The sequence below is a fragment of the Chelonia mydas genome, chromosome 1, assembly GCF_015237465.2.
Source record: "Chelonia mydas isolate rCheMyd1 chromosome 1, rCheMyd1.pri.v2, whole genome shotgun sequence".
NCBI lineage: Eukaryota > Metazoa > Chordata > Testudines > Cheloniidae > Chelonia > Chelonia mydas.
Window position 1 is genome coordinate 122387015 of NC_057849.1, and position 21312 is coordinate 122408326.

Genomic DNA, 21312 nt, shown 5'->3' on the forward strand with positions numbered 1-21312 from the left:
TAAGCACTAAGTATTAATTGTTAGTATTCATTGCTTTATTGAATTGTTAATTTGTCTACCATCTGCCTTTCCCTCAACAACCGCCATTCTAGTCCTGTTCCCTACTACCTCGCTTCACTTGTACATCTGCTGCTCCTAGCGAATTTCATTGTCTGATCTGAGTACTAATTGCAGTAGTGATTTAAAACACAAACAACCCATATAATAAGTGTACCCTGTAACTACAAGCTAGGTATCATCTGGCATAGTAATAAAAGATAGGTCAGACTGCAGAAGTCTTCTTCCTATAGAAGACACACACTGTCTCTTACACAGAGCTTATCAGAAAAAGTGTGGGGAGGGACCTTCCCCATGGAAAATTTTGACTTGTTAAAAAAAAATCCCCAAACCAAATTTTTTTTGTTTGTTTTTTGATGAAAAGTCAATTTTTTTTTCTGCAGAAAGTAGTCATTTTATTAGAAAATTTTCAATTTGTCAAAAACCATATTTTCTGTCAAGAGAAAGTTGGTGACAGAAATTTTTGGACCAGGCCTACTATTAGCATTATTAGCGTTACATTCAGCTCTGCCCAAACATGGTCTGAATGCACACTGAAGTCCTTACACACTACTCAGAAATGTTTGGTCTACAGCAAATTTCTTTCATTGTTTCTCTAACTTAAAAAAATAAAAAGTGTGGGTGCTTTTAAAGATATTTTGATCATCATCTGCACATCAGTTAAGCAACTGAAATTTTTAAAACAAACTTAAATTTCAATGTGTAGGTCATTATTTTCTTATTTTGATGCTGTGAGGCAAATGCAGCGTCTTAGGGCCCAATTCTGTCATGTTTACTCATTCTGAGTAGTACCTTAGGGCTTATCTACATGGGGAAAAGGCCTGAAGTAGCTACTGTGGACTAGCTTGTATACACCTGCTACTCTGCGCTAACTCGCCATGTGGACATGACTTTGTGTAGTTTAGCTTAATACTCTTTGGAAGTATGTTAAGCTAAAGCACACAAACTTAGTGAAGAATAAATGTAACCGCATGGCGAGTTAGTGCAGAGTAGCTAGTGTGCTTTAAATTCTCATCCTTGCTCATTCTACATTAACTTACCCATGTAGACAAGCTCTTAGTCTGAGAGTAGTGCCATTAAAATGAATGCAACTAATTGCTGACAAGGTACTATTCAGCCTGAGTAAAGGGGCGGAATTGGGCCTTACATGAGAAACATTAATTTAGAGTCAAACAGCAGACTTCGATTAAAGCCAGCTTGGCTGTTCTTATTAAGTTTTGCCTCCAGGACGGCATGTGAGTATTTGCATCTTTCTTGTATTTCTGAGGACCTCCTTCATTGTCCATTCCCCCCCCCTCCCCCCCACTTACCCACAGTTTAAAGACATCACTCAACATCCTCCTGGTGAGGAGGACTGGACAAAAATCCCTTCAGAAGGCTTCTCCTCTTTTCCTTAATCATCCAAACAGCTGTTGGTAAGTGATGTAAGGCATTTCAATCCCTCAGAGACTGAGCACTCACAGCTCATGATTGCTCAGGGAACAAGAGAGCAAGACTGGGATCCTAAATCAAACCCTGTCTCTCTCCCACTGAGGGACAGATCACTATGACTAGGCCCTCTCATTAGTAATCTTTTCCTCAGTTAAAAGAGACACTGTCCAGTGTTTTTTCTTTTAGAGCTTTTAATATGTTATTTTATATCAGGAGAATTTGTAATATCTTAAAATCTGTGGCATCTTCTGGAACCATATATACTGTATACTTCCATGCCATGATATAGCACCATAAAGCACAAGGCTGTAAAAGCTTATAATAATTTATGAGACTACATTAGATAGACATGTATAATTTATAAAATGGATATTATGAAAGCAGTAATCTGACTGACTAACAAAGGTTGCAACTATATGGGTGTCTAGTGTGACCACACAAAAAGTATCCATTAGCCAACATTTACTAAACTGTAATAAAGAATATTTCACAAAAGAAGCTATGTATTCCAAGAAACGAAATTACACTGACTAGAGGCAGTTCCTGAGTAGGTGAAGGCGATGTTTTTGACTTTATGCGTCTGAATTAGAAATTGCCCACAATATTCAAATCCAGGTTTCAAACACTCAAAAGTTTAGGGGAGTTTAGAGCTAAGGTTTTATGTCAGCCCATTATAAAGTTACGGACCACTTGCAAAATATAAATTTGGATCCAGATCTGAGTTCAAATTTTGAATCCCCTCCAAAGTTCAGGGAGCATGGATTTGCTCAGTGGGGTGGGAAGGGTAGTGGTTGTTGAGAGCCCTCTCTACTCAGAATGCATCCAAAGCAAATTGTAGCAAAGAGGCATGGCCACCCTTGGAGATTGACAGTGAGGGACAGCCAGATGCCCCCTGGTGGGTGGAACCAGGAAGGCCACTCTCACCACGCTGGAAGCAGAGGGGCAGGACAGGAACAGAAAGTATAAAAGGCAGGCCCTGTAGCTCAGTTAGATGGCAGTTGCCAAAGGAGAGTTCTCTCTACTGCTGATGGAGGAGCCCGCAGAAGACTTCAGTTACCCTGAGGACTCGCCCGAGCTACCAGAGCTGCCAGACCCAACCAACACTGAGGAGCTTACCAGTCTTACCACACCAAGGTATCAAACCTTGGGAGAGTAGGAAGTAGCCCCGGAAAACTAGACAACTGTATGGTAGAGTGCTGGCCTGGTACATGGTCAGCATGTTGCAGGCAGATCCCTGCTGACCCAGTGGGCCACTGGGCCACTGGTGGGCCACTCCTCCACTGTTAGGGCCGTGGGCTGGGATGCAGTGGATTTGGATGGGCCTGTGTCCCCCTACCCCCTGCCACCCCATCCCTGGAGTGGCAGCCTCCCCACCTTCGGCCAGAAGGCCTGTGTGAGTCTACCGTCCATTGAGCTAGGACGCTAGACTGTATTGAGTGCTCACCCCTTGCTGGAGCCCCCTAGGCTGTGTTGGGTCCTCACCCCTGCCTGAAGGCCGGGCCCCTAGACTCTGACCTGCTCTACCCTTCTTGCGGGTTGGAGCTCTAGACTGCTTGGTGCCCCATCCTACCATGGGCCTGGGCCCCTGAGCTGTTCTCTGCTCTACCCTGCCTGAGGGTTTGAGCCCTAGAGACAGCTAATTTTCCCCTTGTACAGACTGCCGTTTCAGGTGCGTGACAGCAAAGAGGCGTGGCTGCCCTCAGAGACTGACAATGAGGGACAGTCATGCATGCCTACACAAATATAATAAAAAAATACCGCTAAGGGGAGAAAGATGCCTATGGTGTCATTCCAGCCAGTGGTTTGCCCAGGATGGACTTGTAGAGAGCAATGTACAGCACCTACCTCAACCACTATTCTTGATCTTTTAATGAACTTTATTCAGTCATTTAATTGTGTTGCTTCCCACATCACCTGACACACAGGGATTTTTAGTATTATTTTTGGTAGCTTGTAATGCCACCCATGAGTGTTCAAAAATCATGAACAGCTTCCCCGCCAAATCATCCGATTTTAAAAAATAATAAATATTGGATTCTTTGTATTATGGTTTTGGAGTCTTTGAGATTCACATCTACAAGGGCTCTGCTAAGCCTGTAATGCCTACTGAAACCCAATCTTCACTTAGCTTTTGGAGCTGAGCAACCTAGGGCTGAGTCCCACTCCCATTGAAGTCAGTGGGAATTTTATTGACTTCAGGATGGGCAATAGTAGTCTCCTGTGGTGTAGCTTTATAGATGGATTTGAATTTTATTCACACCCAATATTTGTTTCCTACACTGAGAATTCTGAATGGAGCACTCAATTTATTTAGAGGATGGGCACAGCATGACTACTGGTATTGTGAACTTGTCCATGCTGCCTTGCAGGGTTCCTCAAAACAGACCTGTCCTGTGAGACTCAGGAGGTGGCTGATGGGGATAGTAGAAACTTTAAGGTAGGGAAATGCTATTATTCCTATTTTACAGATGGGGAACTGGGCCACAAAGAGACTAAGGGCCAGATTTTCAAAGGTATTTAGGTGCCACAAGATGCAGATAGGCACTTCATGGGATTCTTAAAGCACCTAAGCAGGTTACAGACCTAACTCCTATTGAGATCCATAGTTAGCTGCCTAGCCTGCTTAGGTGATTTTGAAAATTCCACTAGGTACCTACCTACATCTGGCCTTTGACAAAATCTCTCTAAGTGCCTCGCCTAAGATCATACAGGCGGGGACTATGGCAGAGCAGGGAACAAAGCTTTTTCAGGCAGCATTAATTCTCATCTTTGCTACTGACCTGCTGTGTAACACTGAGCAAGTCATGTCACCTCTCTGCGTTTCTCTCTCCCCTCTCACCCTCAGTCTGTCTTTTCTGTTTAGATTGTAAGTCCATCAAGGAAGGGACCATCTCTTACTATTAGAGCTGACTGGTGAAATTCCCATGAAACATTTTTCTGTCAGAATTTGTTGATTTTATCAAAATGTTTCATGGAAATGTTTTGACTTGGACAAGGTTCTGATGGAACCTTCTGGTTTCTGCCAGCTCGCCTGCCAAGGCTCCAAGGCAGCTGACCAGGCAGACTCCCAGGAACCTCAGGGCTTCCAGATTCCTGGGAGTTGGGCAGCCCAGGCAGCCAGCTACCCTGGGACTTGGGGAGCAATGGGAGCTCTGGCTCCCAAGTTTCCAGGCTTCTGGCTCCTTGGCAACCCACCAGACAGGCTTCCGAGGACCAAGATCTTCCCAGGCTGGCTGCTGTGGATCCAGGGACCCTGCAAGCCCTGGCAGCTGCTAACTGAAACTGACATTGTTGTCAGTTTCAAGGCTATGTGTTTTCCACAGTACCTGGCACAGCAGGGCTCCAGTCTCAGTTGGGGCTACTATATACTAGTTGAATATGAACAATACATTAATGTAGTAGTATATATTAAGTGCCAACAATGTGCTTAGTGATCTACAAATACAAAAGATGACCGTGACCCTTTTCTAAGCGATTTATAATCTAACACAGACAGTCAGTATAGTGCAAACGCATAACACATTGGATGACAGTCTTTTCTCAAAACATTGTGGCATACTTTTTTAACCTAGTTCTGATGCTGTGTGAAGACTTCCTAGAAGAAGTGAACTTTAGGGAGGAATTTAAATCAAAAGGAGGAGGTTGATTAGCATGGTAGGACATGATGGGTGTTCCTAGGAATGTATATGCCATGTAGTATACACACATAGGTATGTATGAATGATTATAAGTTATATGTAAAGCCCAACTGGTGGGTTTTTTCATTGAGGAACCAGTTCAAGAGATTTGATGTAAATGATGTTGTCTATTGGAACATGCACTTGTTTATTCTGAAAAGTTACAATTTGTGAAAGCAGCAGGGTAATGGAACATTCATGAACCAACTGTCCTTCACTTACAGTCGGGCACAGAAAAGCACCTTAAAACTTTCTGCTTAAGATGCTCCAGCTATTAAATGATGAAGCCGCTGTCAGCTAATGAATCCCTCCCTCAATTGGCTTCTCTTACTTCTTTCATTTTTGGTTTTCCTTTTGACTCTTCCTCTTACGTGTGGGAATCCCTGTGCTATTGCCCATTGCCCTTTTAACCAGCATACTAGCAGTCCAGACCTGCTTAGCAGCTTGAGATCTCTCAGAAACCCTCTGTTTCCCAGGAGCCAACCTGGCTGGATGAAAGTTGCTGCTTCTATAGTTGCAGTCCTTACACGATAACATCTGAGGTGAAATTTGGTAAAAATCTTCCATATTCCCCTTTAGTGTGGCTGGCACAGTGTCAGCTTGACTTTCAGTTCATTTTAATTCAGTTAGCATGGCAATAACCTTAAATGCCACCTTCTCCATTTTCAAGAAAATATGGACAAATTTTAAATGGTTCCTATAATCAGTGCTTGATTGTATATTTAGTGTCAGCTATTTTTCCTCTCATGGTCTCTAGAAACCTCTTTGTTTGTGGATTTTTTTTTAAATGCCTTCAAGAAACTGCATATTTTGACTAACAAAAGCAGCAACAGCCTTTCCCTCCATAAATCACATTTTGCAAAACATCACTTGCCTGAGCAGGGCTCAGTATAGTAAAACAAATAAGGCCATTGTTCTAGCCAGCTTCTAGAAAGGGTGGCATCTGAAAAATGGTCAGCCAGTGCATACCTGATTGTTCAGCCAGTGTTCCACCAGATTGGTGTCAGCTGGGTTTGCCCTTAAGGTTGCACTCCCCTGAGGCACTACAAATGGAGGCTGCTAACACAAAAAAGAGCAGCCACTAAGCAGCAGGTGGCCCTGCTGAGGTAATCAGGATCACATTCAACTGGGAAGCAGTCTCAATTTTCAGCCCAGTGTCTGCCAAGGGGCCTGGAGCTGCCTTGTTAATGCTACAGGGAACACGTGGGACACATTGACTGCATTAATTGTCCCCACTCATTCAGAGGTGGATGAATTATAATGTTACCACTCCAGGGTAAAGCAAACACCTATCATAACAATCATGTCATTAGTGTGCAGATGCTGGTTGCTCTGCTTAACCTTTTGTATCTTTCTTTTTTTTTAATCGCATGCAATAAGAATATTTTTTATTGTTTCTCATATAATTGATTTTTAGGTTATAAGTGTTGAGTAAACCCTTGAAACAAGCAGAGCCACATTATTCAACAACTAGGAATAAAAGTTCAGACTGGAAAATCCCAGATTCAAGTTCCTTTTGAGAGAAAAAGCAGGCTTTTAAAAGTTTTTGCTTTAAGTGTAGATTTAGCCTTTGCTGTGTGACTGACAGTCGTTGTTCATGTGGTATTGGCTCCAAAATGACACATGGTATTAAACAAACAAAAAAAATCTCAGAAATGCTTCCAATCTAACGGTAGTTATCCAGGACCAAAGACAGAAAGTCACCGTATTCTGGTTTGGGAAAAATATTACTCATGCCTCTTAAATCTGCAACCAAAACCTTAGTGTGTGTGTACTATATATATATATATATATATATACACACACACACACAGTGTTATACCTGTTTTTTTGTTAATCTATGACAAGACTAATTATGTTGTTACAGACAAAAGGAGAATAACGTATGTGTTAAAAAAATAAAAATCTACTTTGGCTGGTTAAGTTGTATCTAATCACAGGCGCACCAGAGAAAATGTAGTGGATTTCCCACAATGTACAGAGAAAATGTAGTGGCAATTTTGTCCATAAAGTTTCTTTGCATGTTACATCATCACCATTCTGTAATTAGAGATCCTGAATTGGCAACGTGTACAGTTGCAACTACCACACCTCTAAAACTTCCATCATCAGTCAAGCAATGCTTTGTATTCATTATTATAATAAATATTATAATTTATAACTGCACCCAGTGTGTTCTGTGCTTTCCAAAACAGGCTTTTGAATCTTAGATCCTTTGAAAATGTTACCCAGTATCCTTTCCCAAAGACATTTACAGATGAAGGTCCCAATCCTGCAAATGCTTTCACATATGAGTAGCTTTACTCATCTAAGTAGTGGGACTAGTCAGGAGAGTAAAGTTACTTGTCTGTTCAAGAATTTGCTAGGCTTGGCACTAGGACCCTGATTCTGCATTAGGATGCACTAACATAGAGCCCCATGCCTGTGTAGAATCCTGTTGAAGTCAATGAACTGAGTTCTGTCCTGTTATTGATTAATATCACAATATATATTTCTGTGGACCCTAGAGGTTAACCAGGTCAGGGCCCATTTGTTCCAGGTGCTGTACAAATATATAGAAAAGGACACTCCCTGCCCCAAAGACCTTACAAACTAAGGTCCCATTTCTGCAAAAACTTACAAACACGCTTAACATTACAAAATCTGAATAATCTTATTGGCTTCAGTGGGACTAATCATACTGCACTTAAGCATGTGCATAAGCCTTTGCAAAATCAGAACCTAAAAGACAAGATTTAACAGATGGGCAAGACAAATGAGTGGACAGAAAGGATGAGGTGATAATAATAATAGGGTGTATTGGAATAAGTCAGGGATCGGCAACTTTTGGCACGTGGCCCGTCAGGGAAATCTGCTGGGGGGCTGGGATGGTTTGTTTATTTGCAATGTCCTCAGGTTTGGCTGATCGCAGCTCCCACTGGCCATGGTTCACCGTTCCAGGACAATGGGGCCTGCGGGAAGCAACAGTCAGCACATCCCCCGGCCTGCGCCGCTTCCCGCAGCCCCCATTGGCCCGGAACAGCGAACCACGGCCAGTGGGAGCTGCGATCGGCTGAACCTGCAGATGCTGCGGGTAAACAAACCGTCCCGGCCCGCCAACGGATTTCCCTGATGGGCCGCATGCCAAAGGTTGCCGATTCCTGAAATAGGCTATCAGGCTGTAATTCATAGACCTACTAAGCCAATCAGTAAGAGTAATCGCAACTTGTTACTATAATTGTGGATCCCAATGCAGAATCAGGGACTAATATCAGACATGATATAACAAGAGGGTAACAATGCAACAGAAGGGGTAGGGGAGAAATGACTGTATGCCTTGGTTACTGAGCACTGGCTAGTACATAATATGATGAGGTTAAGGTTTTATTGTTCTTGCTTTGGCATTTTTTAAGGTAAGGAGACATTTCAGCTGGCTAATTTAGTGTAGGCATACGTGGTTTATGAAACACAGACACCTTTAAATTGTTTAGTCACATTAGTCACCATCTAATATCTAAATATATTTCAGATATTCCTGTTAAAACTATGTTGTTTATGAAAATCACTATGTCAACCCTTTTGGATATATTTCAAAAGTGAAGAGTTTCAAGTAAATTTATGTTCCATAATCAGTAGAAGGTGTGTTTGCTTAACATCAGAGTTTAATATTATTATTATGGATTCATCTTTCTGGGAAGAATTACATTTTCTTGTCTGCTATATTTCCAGAATACAGGCCCTTTAATGCTACAAACAAATATATATAAATTGTAATATTTCCTCTATGCTTACCACCTTGATTGCTTGCCTAAACACTGTGAAGGGGTGAAATTGATCTTTCAAGCTTTCCTTGGTCTTATACACACAAGTCCATACTGATAAACATAAAACTCTGCAGTTTCAATGCAATGCTTTTTATGGAAAAATAAATAAATAAATCTGCAATGGTATCCAGTTTGACCTATCTATTTTCAAATAGAATTTATGGTATGTTTTTTCAGGCATGCACATTTAGTTGATTGAAAATAAACAATGTTATTCAGCTGCAGCTGGGTGTTTGAGTGTGTGTGTTTTTTCCCCCAGAAGTAACCTAGGCTAAAATCAACTTTATTCAGACTTGTTATTTTTTCTAGTCGCCAGAAAAATTACCGTAAAAATGAACCCATATGAAAATGAGCTCTTGCATGTAAAATATTTTCCCACACATTACTGCTGGTGACTGTTTTTACTTAGCTTGCTCAATGTGGCACGCCTGCACAAATAATGAATGTGCACTGCCTCAACATCAATTCTCACATTTTTTTTACTTGAAAACTGTGTTTACAACACAGATCTACTGTATATTTTGAACTCAACCCTCTCTTTATAATAAGCTTTCCACTATGGACCAGTAAAATGATTGTTGATAATTCATGCTCCTGCAGAATGCCAGTGCTCCAGAAACTGTTTTTTTTTTTAAATGTGCTGTTTATCATAAAAAAAGTTTTTGATAATCCTTTGAAGATGAAGGAAAAGAACAATTTAACCTAAAGATGACATCGGTTGCAATTTGCTATAAATGGCTGCAGGAACAAAATTATTCAAACATGAAAATCTTGTGGAGCGAGATTCTTAGATGGTGTAAGTCAACATCCATTGAAGTCAATGGAACATCATAGATTTACATCTCTTGAGAAACTGGTCGGTAGCATATTTGTTTTTGTTTTTAAAAAAATCAAGGATTGTTTTATACCTAAACAAGTGCATTATTAAAATAGCTTATGGTTTCCTATGTAATATCTGTTGTTATATTAACTCTATTGCTATAATGGTTTAAGAAATAGCCCTGAATGCAATGTTATATTTCCTTAAACTATTCATAAATATTTTAAAAGTTAAGTAGGGGACTACAGGTATGAATAGGCCAAGATTTATTTATAATTAAAAGCTGATATCAGATGTCACCTCTTCTGATACAGAACATGCCTTTAATTACCTATAATTAGGTATTCGTTTCTATGGTTTTCCAAAGTGAATAGAATTGGAATGACACTTTACCACTGTAAACTTGTTAGAAAGACTCACTGATGGTAATGAGAGAAGTTTCTTGGGTTTTGTTTGTTTGTTTGTTGCCTTGTTTTTAACAAGCAGGTAAAGTAAATGATAGAAATAGTAATATCTGCATTCCACTTATTTCACAGATATATTAAATCACAGTATAATTTTGGTATAAATTGCCATGTGACCTTTATATGGTGCTTCCTAGATTTCCATGCCAACTGTTCTGCCTCTTTCAACCAAAATTTGAACACAAAACTGGACTTGTGGCCGACAGTGTAATCTTTCAGTGAAACAAATGTGTTTTTTTCCCCCAAAGTCTTAATTAGGATACTTTTCACATGGTGGAACTCAAGCAGAGGAAAACAGACTTTCCAGACCCCAAACTTATGGGAAATTCAGTGAACAGAACAAACACCTGAAAAAATTGTCGGTCCTGTGTTTGGCACTAAAATGTAATCTGTATGTGTGGCTGTATATAGGGTCCGGTGTGTCCTTATCGATTATTATCATTATTTATTTATTTATTTGTATTGTTGTAGTGCCTAGATGCCCTAGTCATGGATCAGAACCCCATTGTGCTTGGTGCTGTACAAACACAGAGAAAAAAAGGATAACCCCAGCCCCAAAGTTTATAATCTAGGTAAATCTCTTACGTTGCTCTTCCTACAGCCTTAGTAAGTTAAGTCAATACAGTGATACAGAACAATCTAGTAACCCACCCAGAATTATACAGTAACTGGACCTACTGACCAGGTTACATACAGTGTTTATAAAATTATTACACCTCAGTATGTTTAGATTATTTCATAGCAGTCCAATGGCTGTCACACAGAGTCTGAAAGAAGCACTAGCAAGATAACCTTTAATGAGGCTCTGATTTAATTTCTCTGCTTCCTACAAGGCTGAGCATTTTTACTGGTGTAGATAATATCGAGCCCAATTCTGAAAAATCTTAATACAAATAAAGTCCATGAGACTTTTGCTTGAGTAAGTGTTTAAGAATTGGGTACTGTATCTCCAAAACTACAAGCAGCTTTGGGACAAGTGCATTATGGCCTCTTGGGAACAAATCTGCTTCTCAGTTTCCTTGCTTTGGTGTAATGAAAGCATTTGGCAGGCAATTTCCACAATTTTTCGTTTACTTTTTTGTTAAGCTGTGCTCTGAACTGTAGTAAAGGGAGATTTCTTAGTCAAATTATGTTCTCACTATAGCTGTGCAACGGAGTGCAGAATTTGTTCCTGAGGTCCAAAGTAAGATTCACCTAGAGTAGATAAATGAAACACACATTGTTCAACACAAACCAACAAGAATATCTTTAACACATGCTTACATTTATGTGCTATATGTATAAATGTACTAACAGTAATGGCCAAAAAGCTGGAAGGTTGGATTTGAGAATTAGACAGGCATTAAGATTATGGACCAACATTATTGCTGGTCTACATGCAGAATTTAGCTCTATGAATTCCACAGTGTATCACAACTATAAAAACATCATGTGGTCATGGTTAAATTACTAATTTCTTACTGACATCAGGGGTGTGTTAGTGGTTACACATCAGAGTGTACACTTCCAGGCTTCTTTATGTAATTACAAGAATCTATGGAATAATGTAACGCCACCAGTGTATCTTAATTCTTTTGTTGTTTCCCCCCCTGTATTCCTATTTAGGAATGTAACACAATAAGGCTAAATCGATGATAAAGAAGCTATGATATAGAGGTGAGAACATAATTAATTAAAACTAGAATAGAAATGTATTAAAAGAAAAGAAAGCTAAAGGGCTAAATTTGAACTGAAATCTCCCCTACTAAAACTAGGGGTTTTGCTCTTATCTATTACCATTCATGTCTGGATACAGTCAGAGACCATTTTTATCAACCATCTGCATAGTACCTGCTGTCCTGTATAGAGTAATCAGAACAATTGCTACCAATTTAAAAAAACCCAAAAAAACAAACAGCTGACATCTAGTGTGTGCTGAAAGATCACCTCCACTGCTCAGCCATTAGTGGGAACTAGACTGATAAACTCCTGAGTAGGTTTTGACACACACACAAGTTTGTATATCAAGTTTATCCTTGAACACAATGGAAATGATCTGCTGTTCACCAGCACTGAAGCCATAGTGAGAGTCCAGACAATCCAATTTGTGAGGGAGAGGTGACAGTTCTGTACCTATATACACATTCCTCCCAAGTTGTACTTGTGCAGTGTTTAAGCTATGTGAGGTTTAGAATTGCTAAAGCTAATGATGCTGCCAAGATACAAAGTGAGGCAGGTATATTTTTAGTAATTCCTCCATTTATTGAATATATGACCTGCACTTTTTGGGTTCTAGTTTCTTCAAGTATTAGAATACCTGAATAACTTAGACCTGCCTAAGGGCTAATCTGATTTTATTTTTATTCGAAAGAAAGAAAGAAAGAATATTTATGGATTTGTTCATTCCAGTTCCTTCTCTTTTAATTTGTTCTCTGCTGACACCTTTGGATTTGTATCTTCTCCCACCATCCCCCAGCTGCACACCAGCCATCTCAGCCATTGCATAGCCACAGACTCGAAGATATATGAAAATCTTGGTGTAAAGAGTGCAAATCGTTGCCCTTTCATGTGCAGAACACTTATGCTTTGACTCTTTCTCTGGATTTGAAATAAAATTCAAAGACTTTTGCAAATAAATAGTGATTTTGTAATGTCTGTATATGCTGTGTAAGATATTTCCTCTGCTTAGTGAGATATAATAACTTTGTGCTATAATAATTTGTAAGACCTGTTTAGTTCAGTATGATTTTGATTTCTATTGAAATGCAGCATATAACACAGACATATTGGTGCAGTACCTGTTTTTCCATTTACCCAGCAGATGACACTTATTTTGCATGGTACTTTTACGCAAGGCCAATAATATGACATTTCTCCACTCTGTAAATCATGACATATATTATTAATTCAATGTTTTATAAGAATTCAAGTTGGGAGGAGTAACTCAGTTTTCAAGTTGTCTGTAGTATCTCTTGGACAGGATAAAAGGCTATGATAGTAATTAGTCTTTTAAATAATTTCTTATGTCCTTAAACACATTATGTAAATATATAGTATATGTCAGATGTGAGTGAGTGGGAGAGAGAGAGAGAGATTTCTTGCTATATTTGCATTGCTGCATTTGTAACTGAGCTGAAATGATGAAGCAATTTGTAGTGGTGTCAGTGACTCCTCAGGGGATACTCTATGAATGCATGTCATTAGATGCAACACAATTTGCTTGGCTTTTTGCTCCCTGTGTGCAGCCTGGTGCAAGATTTTTGTAAGGGTTTGATATTGGATTTTAAAAGAGTTAATGTTTTGTTCATTTTAAATGAACCTGAATGTTCCTGTTTCCCCTGCCCAGACTGCTTGGCAAACCAGAAATTATTCTCTACTGTTTTCTAGAATATTCTTACTTACACTGAAAGGGGTTAATTTAACCAATGCTGGAGCGAGAGGGGAAGAGATATTGGAGGATGGCTTATAAGGCCCTCTGCGCTGCTTAAGCACTGAGATATTTAGGTAAACGGGATGTGGGTGGACCTGCCCAATGGGCTGGGGGGAAGAGTGCTTCTGGCCTGCATGGTGCTGGAGGGGAGCCGTGAAGAGATGAGCATGTTGGAGAAATTTGGGGTCAGACTGGTAACGGACCATGCAATTTCAGCACTGCAGATGCTGTAGTCCTAGGACCCCCTCTAACGAGTGCAGAGTTCAGTGGCTTCTTCTCCAGGCAGTGGGCATAACGTTGGCCATGGAGGGGCTGTGTTGCAGCTTCACAACCTGCCTTGGGGTTGGGGGATGAATTCCATTCTCCCTTCTCCTTGGTTACTGCTTACACACAAAGCCTGTGGTTCAGCTTTTATGTTAGATTAAATCAATATTTACAATCTTAAAAAATAAGCTCAAAAAGAAAGTATATTTTAACAAATCCAGGTATCATCATTGCCAAAGCACTGAACACATAAGTAGCACTTGACATCCTCAAAGTGCTTTGTACATATTAAGTGCAACACGGAAGGGAACCAACTAACCTTTTCAAAACCATAAACCAGCATTGGGCTGATAGTTTGTATCAAATATTTATTTGATGAATTCTAGTCTGTTTGTTGTTGCTGTTGTTCACAAATTGTCCAAGAACAGCTCACAATTTTCTCAATTCTATTTGTCATGCAAAATTGTGGAAATGCCAGGTCCATCCCTTGTTCCCTAACAGCAACCACCAGTGCCTTTCTTACCCCTTCCCCATCCCAGTCTCAGCAGAAAGATATAAAGTAATATTCTCCTTACTTTTAGTTACAGGTGAGCCAAAGTACGTCAGATGATCCCAGATCAGTTAAAAATACACCTTAAAAATGGCAGAGAAATACATTTTAAATCAAAAAATGAAAAGAATCAGTTATGCGTATAAGTGCCAGGACATGAGTTCATGGTTCCCGTGGAAGAGGCAGCGAGCTCACCACGGCTTAAAGCAGCTGAAGGGAACTCTAACTGTGGCAGGAGAAAAACAACTCTGAACTCAGATCCTGGAGGTTGAACCCTGGGCAGTTTATTCTTAGAATGTAGCCAGGCTTCAGATATTTGCATGGCCCATGCACACACCGTTGTGTTTGGATCCAACGGTCCTCACTCAGGCAAACCTCCTAATGAATCTTCCAGTGAAAATGAAAGTGCATTTCAATGTGCCTGGGTAATGAAGAATTTACAAACAGTACCAGTGCCATCACTATCACTAGCCTGCTGGGTGACCTTGGGCAAGTCACTGCCATGATCTGTGCCTCAGTTTCCCCACATGTAAAGTGTAGATAATGACACTTACCTCCTTTGTAAAATACTTTGAGATTGACAATGAAAGATCCTATTTAGGAGTTGGGTATTATTATTATATTTCTTTCTTCCCCTAACTATCTTCTCATCGATTAGAGGATGTTTGACTACCCTGGCAAATGAATGAGTGACTTTGCGATCAGGGCAGCTTGTAATATGATGGTAAAATGAAATCTGCGCCTGACAAGGAAGAGTTCAACTTAAAAACAATGTTAATAAAAAAAAAACCCTGATGCTTTACTTCATATGAAGAATTTGATTTTGTAGTTTATACTATTACAGGGCAATGAAATCTGCCCTGAAGAAAATTTTCAAAATAGATGCACCTCACTGAGATTTTATAATCCTTTTATAATGAAAATTGCTTTTTTTAAAAATGTTATCTGGGACAAATTTACCTGACCTCACTAACTCTGTGGATTGAGCCACTTTGCCCAGAGTATTTTTCTGCAAGTATTGCTAACTACATTGCATGGCTGTTCTTTAGATTAATTTTTGAAAGGAAGATGTAGCTCTTGAGGGTTGAGAGTGGTACTTCTATGTTCTCTTCCCTGTTCTGCCATTGTCTTATTCTGTGAATCTGGGCAAATCACTGTATTATGTTCATGCCTCAGTTTTCCCTTCCACAAAGAGGGTATATTGATCTGTAGCATTCAGGGGTGGTGTGAGGTTTGTTTAATTTATATGTGAATATATATAATAAGAATAAAAGAAGACTGAGATCCTTGGAGGAAAGGAACAATGGGATCAGTCCTGCAAGGGTCTCAGCACCCTGGCCCTGACATTGCAAAGCACTTAAATATATGTCTAACTTTAACGTGGGAGCAGTCTCATTGAAGTCACACTTAAGCATGTGTTTAAGTACTTTGCAGGATTGTGATCAGAGTGCTCAGTGCCTTACAGGATTGAGCCCTGAATAAGTATAGAGCATTGTTCCTTAATCCCTTTGTACTTCACGAGTCTCTCATAATTGCAGCTGTACTACCCAGTCTGCCTTGCCGAGCCAGGCTCGCTAACGTACGTCAGGCCATGGAGATACTTGGCTAAGCAACAAATAACTCACACCTGCTTTTCTTCACCATTGTAATGTACTTTCGTGCTGCCACTCTGGCGCCAATGCTTCCTGCAGCCTAGCTATCTGTCTTTGCCTTTTCTCACTCATGGTAAGGTGTGAAACAGACACAGAAGGGGCTATGGAGAGGCTGTTGCCATGGTGGGGCTCGAGGAGGCTCGGCTGTCACTCAACTCCCTTTTAAAGCTACACTACCCTCGTTCAATCTAAGTAATGGGTCCAGTGGGCAAGTAATAGGTCCAATGGGTCTATTACCCATTTTTATTGCATAGCAAAGTAAATAGGCCAGTAAAACTAACACTCGGCCCCAGGGCTGCAATAATTCACACACCTTCTTACACCTTTCTTTTTTTCCCCCTTCAGAGTTGCTCTAGTGAACTTTTCCAACATTTCAGGTAGGGCTTTTGTGAATTCATCAGTAGAGAAGGCAGCGATTGACTAAGACAATATTTTAAAGTGTTGCATGTTTGTTTACAGTGGCTCATGTCAGGCCTTTACTACTTGATTATACATTCATGAATACCTATTGAGATCACATTTTACTCTGCCTACATTGTTTAATAGCGAGGACATAAAATAAAAGAGTAAAGGCTATCAGGTTTGACTGCCTGAGAGACTGGGTTTTTTTCCATGTAGCTAAGGAAGGGGTTATTTCCTACTAAACCAAACTGAGGTACTGAGGAAAAGAGCATTCTTTCCTAAATAGCAACAATAATGCATTTGGGAGCCACTAGTAAATGAGATTCTCATTCCCTGCTCAACCATAGTTATTCTGAGCTGGAAATCTAACAGAAACACTGCCAGATCAAAGGGTAGGTCTGTACCTGGGACTGATTAGTGAACAACTGCAGAGGTGCTGCTTTTCCTTCTCAAAGCTTATTCATGTTTTTTTCCTTTTTTTTAAAAAAAAAACATGTGTTTTAATGGTAGAGTAGAGAATGACCCCTTCCCTTTTTGGTTGAGTCCCATTCATCTGTTAGTTGTACAAGTGCAAACGTCTTATGGACAACTGTAGATGAGGAATCACAATGATAATGAAAAACAATGAAGGTGCAGGGAATAGTAAAAAAAAAAAAAAAAAAAAATATCCCAACAGGATTCCCATGAGATCTCCAGTGCTTTCTGCTTTTAGTGAGAACAGTATTTTGGACAGTGTTTTCTCACTTCTGATCCTAGCCAGAAAGTATGGAACTATAAGAAAATATTTTTAATCAAACTTTTCTGAACAGCTTTGGCCAAAATTAGGAACATAGGAATCCCCATACTGGATCAGACCAGACGTCCAATGACTCCAGTATCCTGTCGCTGACAGTGGTTAGTTAGTACCAGTTGCTTTACACGAACGTGCAAGAAACCCCACAGTAGACAGTCATAGAATAATCTGCCTACAGGAAGAGTTTCCTTCTAGCCCCCATTAGTTAGAAGTTGGTTTATGGCCTGCACTAAGATTATAGGATATGGGATTAGGTGCATGTGGGTTCGTATCCTTTCCATACTCCTAGGGCGTGTCTACACGGCCCTGCAGAATGGATTACAGGGGTGTGAGCTGCAGCACTCACTAAAATGTTGTGCTGTAATTGTCCCAGGTAGACCCTGCTACTCTGAACTTAAGGTTCCTATTTGGCATTAACATAGTCCCGTTTCAAACAGAACTACATTAATGGAAACTAGACACCTTTTAGTTCGTGCTAGCAGGGTCTACACAAAGAAATTACAGAGCAAAAGTTTAGTGCGTACAGCAAATGCCACCCACCTAAATCGATGGGTTGGGGAAATGGATGGGGCTGGCGGGGAAATGGGGAACAGTCCCAATGTAAGAGAGGGAGACGCTTGCCAAGGGATAATAGGTAGCTCCTCCCCCTGGGAGTCTCTGGCACCCATTAGCCAGCTGGGGAAGAGGGGTGCTGATTGGCCAGCGTTCTGCAGCTCCCAGGATTTAGCCCACTGCAGGAGCCATGTGGAGCCTCTTTCAGTTCCGTTCCAGCAGCCAACCCTACCCTTCTAAATTAGGAATGGGAACCCAGCCTGACAGATGCTGAGGGTCTAGCTCATTACCCATTTGGCATCAAGAAGGAATTTCTTCTCCCATGGGCCAATTGGCAGAGGACCAGGGAGTTATTTGCCTTCCTCACAGCACCTTCAAGCCACAGTGGGTTAAATAGGAACATGCTTAGTACCTAACTGAGGTACAGGGGTAGTGCTGTTTACTTGTTGCAAGTTGCAGCCAGTTTTCCCTGCAGTTAAAAGAATAAAATGACAGGTCCTAGAGGTAAAATACGGGGGATTTTGGTGATGGGCCTTGGGCTCATGTGATAGGTGAGACCCCGTGGGCCGAGATCCCCATCCTGCTGCACCCTCTGTCCCTTTCACAATGGGGAGGGCTCTAGAATTCAGAGAGAGCTGAGTCCTGCGAGATAGGCTGAGGAGAGCCAACCCTGCGTTAGGTATCATATAGGAAGGAGCCCCGTAACCCGCACACTGGACTCAATTAAATGCCTGACATAAGAGAGTTGGGTGTTGGGAGGGTAGTGCCCCTCCCTTGTGTTAAACTTTAATAAAAGTTGCGGCTTGCCACTTAATTCCATGCACGTGTGTGTTCTCCTTTTGTCCACATCAGTTCACACCCTCATAGTCCACACTGCAGAGCCATGTAGACAAGCCCTTAGTTACCTTTTAATCCTTATGTGTATAACTCAGGCTCGCCTCATTATCCAGGAGGTAGTTGTTGAGGATGATTTTATCTAAAGCAGCTGTTTCTACTTCCCTGGTTGTGAGGCACAAAACTGTTTAAAATAAAAATCTAGAGGAATTGCAAAACTCTCTTCATTCTGTGATGCACATTAGACAGAGTTGTGAGACAGAGGCAGAGGAAAGGAGCATGATTTCTTTATAAATTGGTACTTTTCCTCCCTCCAGGATCCTCATTAACACCCCCAACATGTAAAAAAAATCTTCTATTTTCAATTTGCTAAATGGTGAATAAAACTTTATGGAAAAAGCCCTGGTGGGATTAGTGTTCAGCTAGAAACCATGAGAATGCCACAGCATAACATAGATGATTACGGCACAGGCAAGGAAACTAAACAGAGATCCAGTACGTAGAGAGGTGGAAAGTAAAGAGAGCCCCCCTGGGACCAAGTCAGGTTAAGCTGTCTGTGAACAGTAGTCAGCTAATGCTCATGCAGAAGCAGATTTGGAACAGACAGTTAATGCTGGAGAACAGAATACTGGGCATTTAAAACAGGGGGTGTTGAAAGCTGATTTCTCGAGGTAAAACAGGTAGACAAATTAAAGATTAAAGTAACATGAAAGGAAGCTCTCTTTACAGTGTTGTTTTTCCTAAGTAATTCTTCTTCAGAGTTAATTTAGGGTCTGTGAAAGTTGCCAGACTGACAGCCCTAAAGGCTGATGTCCTCTTTTTATCTGCAGAACGGGTCCAACGTTCCTCCACAGCCGTGCTAGTGTCCCTCAACCCTGCCCTGAAAGAACCACCTCAAGGGATAACAGGGTACTGGGCGTCCACATTCATTCAGTCCCTGGACTCTCCACTAAGAGTGTCACAAAGTGTTTGTGTTGGAGGTGGTTTAGTAATGTGGTGATATGTCCATTAGGAACTGCACAAAAACCACCAGTACTTCTCACACAGACCGCCAAATGGCAATGAGATTACCTTCTGCATGCTTTATGGATCACCGTTTCCTTACACACTGAAAAGAAGACTAGGCATCACTATTTGACGAGCATTAGCCAAGCTTTAGTGATAGTACACTATAGACCACCAGGAAGCAGTCCCATAAGAACATACTACTTACTAACAGACTGAAAATGTTCAGGCCTCTTGTCTGGATTTAATCTAATTGTTCTGCTGCTGCTAGAGAGATCCTGGAGTTTCTCTAAAGAATAAGGAAAGATATGGTCCTTTTACACTCCCAGGAGCGTAATCTTAAAAAATGTCTTCACTGGTTTTCCACCGGCTAGAGCCTTCTCTCACACTGTGTTACCATGTATAGTGAGTACATTCGTCGGGGGAGGGAGGAAGATTCACTCCTCTGGCTCCAAGTAAAATTGGTACTGGTTGTCTCTTGCGTTCCAGTCTTAAAAACACTTGACAATTTGACACTCACACTGCTAAGTGGAACTGACAGAGGCTCATCAACAATAGGACATTGTTATCAGCCCTGGCAGAAATCATACCAACAGCCTTATGTGAAGTGATGACTTGCATTTACTTCCAGGAGGGTGAATGCAATTGGGTGTCAGTTGTTCCCTGTGTATGACTAGGGAAAGGTGAGGAAGTTACTTAAAGAACTTGTGTTCTTCCTGCTTCCCTCTCAGTCATCTTGGAAATAGATTGCAAATTGTTAAATCTTAAAATGCTGCAGAATAAGTGTCTCATTATTTTACTGTATTTATGTATGGCTTGGAAAAACCTAATATGCTCCAATGATTGGTTTCAGATGTTGGTCTTTATCAGGCCCAAAATGCTGGGCAAAAGATAAAGGCAAATTGTTAGTACCATTGTGCTTGCCAATAATCTTTCTCCCCTTTTTCTCCCCTAAGAATCTGGTTGCATTAATGAGACTGTTTGCACAATACACACTGCACTGACCTTTCACGTCTGGGACAGGCATACCAATCCTGCCTCAGACAGAGTGATGGAAAGCAATTTGGATCTGAAGGTTATAAGTGGTCAAAGCTGAAATGAATTCTGACAAGTTGTAGCTGAATTCCTGTTGCACAGAAACAGCCATCCCCTCTCCTCTCCTCCCTTTAAATGATCCAAAATTGGCTGTTTAATATCTGAGAGTTCCAGAGCTGGAGACTGTAGGAAATGGAAGGGTTTTATTGAGGCCAGCTGAAGGTGCTCTCATCAGGTGAATGGAGGTGTGTTGACAGCCCTTGAGCGTGCAAGTGAGTGACATGCAAATCCTGCATCCTAAAGTGACCTTGGAAAAAAGTGTATGAAGAAATTAACGGAAGAATTTAAAAAGGGTTAGGTTTACTGCGCTGTCATCTTATTTCATGATACTCACTTAATAAATAAAGAGAGATTAAATATTTTCCTTTCACTACTCCATCGTTATGCAGACCTGTTGACAAAAATGAGTAATGTGACATTTGAGTGGAAAATGTTGAATGCATGCATGGGCCACTGTACTTGAAAAGGATCATTATAGTACTGCATAAAATAAATGCTGTAAAA